Below are 7,200 nucleotides of genomic sequence, written 5' to 3'. Positions count from 1 at the left end.
AATATGGTATTCGTATTTTAATTCCATTATTATCATGTAGATTAGTTTGTGCAACATAAGCATGGATTATTGTGTTAGTGCCATGTTTCTACAAAGTTTTACTACATGGCTACCATGCGAATTAGCATTTTGCTAACATTTCTATTTTGGCATAGTTAATATGACTTAACATGTTGATAGCATGTTTCTAATGTATACATTTGTTAGCACGGGTTAGCTAATTATTAGCATAATTAGTGTGTAACACTATCCTGATGTGTTACTGGCATGTTTCTATCATGTTTTAGCAGAAAGCTAACATCTTGCTAACAACATTTTGACATCAAACCCTGTTGATTTTTGCTTCACAGCAGTTCAAGATGTTTAAGTGTACTAAAAGTGCTTAAGTGTTTGTAAGCAATGGTGCAGCATTACAATTCTTCAAATGTTCTTTTTTGGTTTAAGTTCCACATTTTTGGGTGGCTTATTTCTTCAAACATGTTGTACTAGTCCCATAATCACTGCTGAGCTGGTAAATGCAAAACAGTGACTCATTCCAATTTCACTGCAAAGCTTATGGGTTAAAGGACATTCTCTTATCATTCTCATTCTCTCAGAAGCTCACACACACACAAAAAAACAAAGAGTTTCATTTATCAAGGAAAGCGATAGGGCCAAATACAGTCACACTCGTGGGCTGGGTGCTATTGTTGGTGTTTACAACCTAAAAAAACAAAAGAGTCACCTCTCATATTTCAATTCTTTTGACTGCTCGGTTTCCCACCGCTCTAAACAAAAACTGTCAAACGAAGATCCACAGGAAGCTCATAAGCAAAAATCCTGCTTTGATCCATTTTAGGAACCAAGATGTCACCTTAGCACCATCTTCACCCCTAAGCATTTATCACAACTTTATCGAAATGTCAAATGGGCTTCAGAGATTTAAGAAAAACAAATATAGCCTTTACTGAAAGCAGATTTTTGTTCCCGATGCTGTATTTAAGCCACGTTCAGAAACAAAACAGCATCATGGCCTAGTTATATCGCTTTGCATTCAGCCCTCAGCTCAAAATTCAATGGTTTTGGGTCTCTGCGGGATAACGTCTCTACGTTAGCTTTAAATGAAAAAAAGAGATGCCATAATTCCCGAGGAGGAAAGTAGGAAGTGTTTGGAAAGGTTGTGCCTTTTTAAAACTCTCTCTTGCTTCACTGTCAATAGGACTGCTGTCTTTTAAATGTGAATGATAAATCCTGTCTTCTAAAAGAAAGACAGCTAAGAAAGCTAGAAGAGTAAAGTTTATTTTTGTTCTGACAAAGATAAGATTATCTAGAAAAAGTCAGTTACCATGTAGCAAGCCTTTTTACTATCTATTTTATAACTAGCATGTTGTTTGGATTAACATTTCTACCACACAGCTAACAAACTGCTAGCAGACATGACTGTTTTGATTGCATGTTTAAGATTTTGTAAACATAAATTAACATGTTTCTTGTTTCTAAATTAGTAGACAGTTATTGTATTTTTAACTGATTTGTTTTTAACTTTACCATGCCTTGTTATCCTGAATGAATATGTTTCTAGCCTTTCCATATTATTAGTTTGCAAGCTTGTTGGTAGCATGTTTTTGACATGGCCTTTAGCATGTTACTAGAATGTTGTTAACCAGGTTTAACCCATGGCTAACAAGTTTTATGTTGCAAATATGAAATAGCATGATGTCAGTGTGTTTATCATGTTTACCATGAATTAGCATGATGTCATGCATAGCATGAATATTTTGTTTACATGTTTAATATGGTTACTATTTGTAGCATGTTTTTACCCTTCGCTAACATAGCTAGCATAGAATAGCTTGTTGTTATTAGATTGTTGCTATTAGCTTGTTCTTCCATGCTGAAACAAAAAGCTTAAGCCAGCCTAGACTGGTTGGCTGGTTTTAGCTAGTCGACCAGCCTAGTTTTAGAAGGGTTTTGGCCAGTCCAGGCAGGCATGTGCACACATAGGGCTCAACCTGTGCAGTGCACATGCCCTTTTTAGTCTTGGATAGAAAGTGAGCAAGTTCGTAACAGGGTGAGAATGTGGTAAAATCCGAAAACATGGTAAAAATCAGACGAGGTCTTTTCTTTTTCTGGATGGCTTTTGTAAAAATTTTTTTGGGTTTAGGAAAGTAGGCGAGTGGGCGGGTCAGTTGGTAAAATTGGTTGGGTTCAGGGAAGGAGGAGGGTGGGTCAGCCGATTAGCCGGTCGCCCAGTCAATCATTCAGCCAGTCGGACAGATGGTTGTTCGACAGTGGCCTCTGGTTGGCGCAAACGGCACTTGCGAGAGGCATTTGAGATGTGAAAATACGCACACAGTGGCCTTCCGCGTATTCGCGAAAACAAAAACTGCAAAAATACGTACCTCCCGGGACGTATTTCGCGGTCTCCAGAAACGTCCACGGCGCTACGTTTTCAGAATGAGCCTGAGTTGGATTAATGATTGCTTTACAATAGTATTCATATTTTGTTAAGGTAATGGACCATTATTCTAAAGTGTTACCCCTAGCATACATTTTTAGGAACATCCTAATTCATCCTATCCATTATTGTTGGCACAACCTAGCATGTTTTAACATTTTGCTAGCCTAAACAAGCATGTTTGTAGCCTGTGTGCATTTTACAAAAAAAAAAAAACATGCGTGACTTAAAAAAAGAGATATCATACTCTGAACATTAAACGTCTGACATGAATTTGGTAGCTGTAGCTTAAAGTCTCAAGAAGATATCATTAAGATTTAATCTAAGCACAAGAACACCCTTACAATAGATCCACTAAAAAGGATTTGTGGAGACGGTATAAAAAAACATAATTCTGTATTTTCCCTGTTTCTTTCTTCCCAAAATTAAGCAAATTCTCCCGTGTCATGGGGTCCAGCCAGCAAGGGCACACAGCATTCAGAATCAATACATCTTCTTTGTACTCATTGTCTTAAAGTGCTGGATGAGTGACAGATGTTATCCTCGGATGCCAAGCTCAGAGGTCTCTCATGCAAGCGATACAATCGTAACAGCTGCCAGAAGCCCTTTCCATCCCGTCCTAAACAGAGCAAAGGCTGCTGGAAAGGAAGTCTGGCAATAACAAGCAAGCCGCCGCAACGTCCTTCGCTTTCAAAAGCAGCGGCTCAGAGGACTCTGCCATTAGCGGCTGACAGGATAAATGCACCACAGAAGCCGCTGTGGATTCACTTTGTGTCTCAGAGTAGCAGAAATAAAAGACAACAAAAGAGCGAGGTGTTTTACACTTATTTTTAAGCCATATTACAGGCATCAAGACGCGCACACTGGCATGCGGATGTGTTTCAGGCCCATTTAGATGCAAGCGAAGAACAGTTGTCTCTAAAGATTTTGACTTGAAGTGTATTACATCTATAATGCAACAATGTTCAGTGGAAAGGATTGATCTTTTTATATTTTTAACTGTATGTTATCATTTGACAGCTCGCCAATAAAGAATTTAATGTAGCGATTGTAGCCTAAGGCAAGGAGGCAGCTAAGGAGTACCAGGAGGCCTTTGGAAATCCGTATTTTTTTTTAATAATTGAATTAATACAATTTAAAAATGTAAATAAATTAAGGTAAACAAATATCACATTTTAGTATGAAAGAAGAACTAATCAATTTAGATTTAATTCTTAAATAAAATTATAATTCAAACAACATAGATTGACACAAATAAATTATCCAGAACTTGGTTAACATGAATAAAATTTTGATTAAAAATAACAAATATTATTAAACACAAATTCAGTACATATATTTACTGGCCACTTTATTAGGTACACCTACCCAACTGCTCGTTATGGCAGCAACTCAATGCATTTAGACATGTGGACAAGGTCAAGACGATCTGCTGCAGTTAAAACAGAGCAGAACGGGGAAGAAAGGTGATTTACAGTAAGCAACTTTGAATGTGGCATGGTAGTTGGCTACAATTCTAGGCTACAATTTTCACAGGCTCACCAAAATTGGACAATAGAAGATTGGAAAAAATGTTGCCTGGTCAGATGAGTCTTGATTTCTGCTGCAACATTCGAATGGTTGGGTCAGAATTTAGTGTCAACAACAACAGCATGGATTCATCCTGCCTTTCTATCAACGGTTCAAGTTGGGGGTGGTGGTGTAATGGTGTGGGGGATATTTTCTTGGCACACCATTAGTACCAATTGTGCATTGTGTCAACACCACAGACTACCTGAGTATTGTTGCTGACCATATTCATCCCTTTACGACCACAGTGTACTCATCTTCTGATGGCTACTTCTAGCAGGATTACGCACCATATCATAAAGCGTAAATCATCACTGGTTTCTTAAACATGACAATGAGTTCACTGTACTCAAATGGCCTCCACAGTCACAAGATCTCAATCCAATACAGCACCTTTGGGATGTGGTGGAATGGGAGATTTGCACCATGGATGTGCAGCTGACAAATTCGCAGCAACTGTGTGATGCTATCATGTCAACATGAATCAAAATCTCTGAGTAATATTTCGAGTGCCTTGTTGAATCTACGCCTTGAATCTAGCTACTTTATGGCTCATTATGTGAACGTTGCTTTTGTTGGAAACAGCACAACATTTTTTAGGGGCTAATCACACAGAATGTGTCTTTGTAACACAAGATGCATTGCTCAGGGATAATTTAAAAAAAACGAAAAGTAGTGCAAGCGTATCCAAACAAACAGGAGCTTACAATGCTTGTCCCGCGCCTCTGAGTTCTTCTGATTGGTTAACTGCTTAGAAACTGACATTGATAAAACATGAAGTTTGTTTCAAGAGTTCACACTTTTCTATTGCTTGATACTAGTTGCAGGTTTGGCATGCTGTCTCGGAAGAGAACTCTGAGCTCGGAGATAATTAAGCCTAGTATGAAGGAAAGAATGAAAGAAACACAGAGCAAAATAAGCGACCAGAAACGTTCTTTAAGTACTTTACAAAGCGTACAACAAAGCTAAGAGAATTAAAACAGAATATGTTGAATTCTTCCAAGTTCTTCTGATTGGTCAACTGCTTTTGAAACTGGCATCGATAAAACCTGAAGTTCGCTTTAAGAGTTCACACTTAGCTATTGCTTGATACTTGTTGCAGGTTTGGCAGGCTGTACCAGGAGAGAACCCTGAGCTTAGACATACACATCCATACACACTCATTCACACTCATACACTACAGACAATTTAGCCTACCGAATTCACCTGTACCGCATGTCTTTGGAATGTAGGGGAAACTGGATAACCCGGAGGAAACCCACGCGAACGCAGGGAGAACATGCAAACTCCGCACAGGAACGCCAACTGACCCAGCCGAGGCTTGAACCAATGAATGAATGAATTCGGATGAATTTGTACAATCTCATTCATACATTTTAGTACGATTTGTTCATCACCCAATGACGGTTGGGTTTAGGGGTGGGTTTTGGTGCCATAACCCCTTTTTAAAAATCATACATTTTCATACGACTGAACTGGTATGAATTCGTAAGAATTAGACACTATTCTGACAAAACGTAAAATAGTTGGTTACGTTTCCTCGTGTGATCAGGCTTGCAAACACACATTGTGTGTGAAGAAGATCTAAAGGGTGTTCTTTTCTACCTTTGAAATCTCATTTCTTCATCTTTTATTAGGTTACTCTACATACGTTACAAATATGTGTGAAATCCGTGACAAAAAAAAAATCTCATCAAGACACGAAAGCCGAGACTTTTGACAAAAACATGTTAACACACAACCTGAACCTGAAATCACAGTTATCGCTCGAGGCCAGGATGAAAGAAACGCAGAGCAAAGTAGGCGACCGAAAACTTTCTTGAAGTACAAAGCTGAGAGAAAAAAGCAGGATATGTTAAATTAAAATATCCATATCCTCCATCACTTTCCTTTAGGTGTTATTTCAAGATTAAGGGCAGGATCTCGAGGAGCGACGGTGCCATTTCACCGTCTCGGTTTCTCGGCACGCCGTGATATTATGGAAAACAAATAGGCTCGAAAGCAGCAGAAAGCAGGGGAGGGTTGCTGCTTTGTTCATGCGTATGTGTGAAAAAAAACACATCCCTTCCTCTTCCATGAAGGTTGCGGAGCTACAAGATTAAAGGAGTGTCAGTCAGCGGTCCTAAATGCGCGAGTCTTCCTCCAGAAACAAGAGAAGTGTGAGGGAGAAGTGCAGAGAGTGGACACATTGTGGAGGAGATAGAAGAGTAATTTGGCCGAGATGGACGGAATGATGATATGTGAATAAAAGGGTGACGGACACTAAAGAGATGGCGAAGGAGGGGGGGGAGAGAGAGAAAAATCGCAATTGTGTGGCGTTTGACACCTTTGCAGAAAACACCTTGCCGGCCTGTCAATCACAGGGGCTCAGTTGATTGATTTTCTCCTGTTCTCAATCAGGTTCTTAAGAGGGTTCTGCTTCTTTTCTTTCTTTGTCCGCCTGACAGCTTTTCTTCCCAGTCTCTTTGCCTCTCAAACTCGTGGGCCGATCCAAAATATCACCTTTTTCTTTGACAAGTATCAATCGGAGGTATAAACTGAATGTCTGGGGGAGAAAAAAATAACACGATTAGCATAAATGTAAGGCATTTTTTAAGAATTTAATTACAATTTTTTACATAGTTAGTATTGTTAATTTAGTATTATCTTCTGGGAAAGATCTTTAATTTTGTGTATTTATATGCTATATAGATAATTCAATTTAAAATTCTTGATGATTTCTTGATATCAACAATTCAGTTCTAGTAAAAAGTTACCATAGGCTTCCATTCAAATGGAATTGTTGATATCAAGAATTACATTTTTGATATCAAGACTTGAATCGTTGATATCAAAAATTCAGTTCTTAATATCAATAATACATATCCTGAGAATAAATAAAAGTCAGTGACTTTTATTCCTTCTCAGGATATGTATTCTTGATATCAACAATTCAATTTTTGATATCAAGAATTACATTTTTGATATCAAGAACTGAATTGTTGATATCAAGAATGTTAATGTTAACAACTCAATTTGAATGGAAGCCTATGGTGACTTTTTACTAGTGGAAATGCAATTGTTGATATCAATAATTATAGTTTTTACTAGTGGAAATTTCATTCTTGATATTAATAATTATAGTTTTACTAGTGGAAATGCAATTGTTGATGTCAAAAATTCAGTTGTTGATGTCAAAAATGTAAATTTGTCAT

The 7,200-nt window shown here is 38.0% G+C and overlaps 1 long non-coding RNA gene across 1 annotated transcript in view; it reads right to left on the bottom strand.

Moving 5' to 3' along the window:
• Positions 1-4,923: 4,923 nt before the first annotated feature.
• The window catches only part of LOC141380895 (uncharacterized), a 34,740-nt gene continuing 32,463 nt past the window's right edge, over positions 4,924-7,200 (bottom strand). Inside the window, exon 7 of the long non-coding RNA XR_012400255.1 lies at positions 4,924-6,551. This is a non-coding gene — a long non-coding RNA (uncharacterized lncRNA). The remainder of the gene's footprint in view (positions 6,552-7,200) is intronic.

This window comes from Danio rerio, chromosome 25 (assembly GCF_049306965.1).
Source record: "Danio rerio strain Tuebingen ecotype United States chromosome 25, GRCz12tu, whole genome shotgun sequence".
Taxonomy (NCBI): domain Eukaryota; kingdom Metazoa; phylum Chordata; class Actinopteri; order Cypriniformes; family Danionidae; genus Danio; species Danio rerio.
This window is presented reverse-complemented; position numbering and strand designations above follow the sequence as displayed.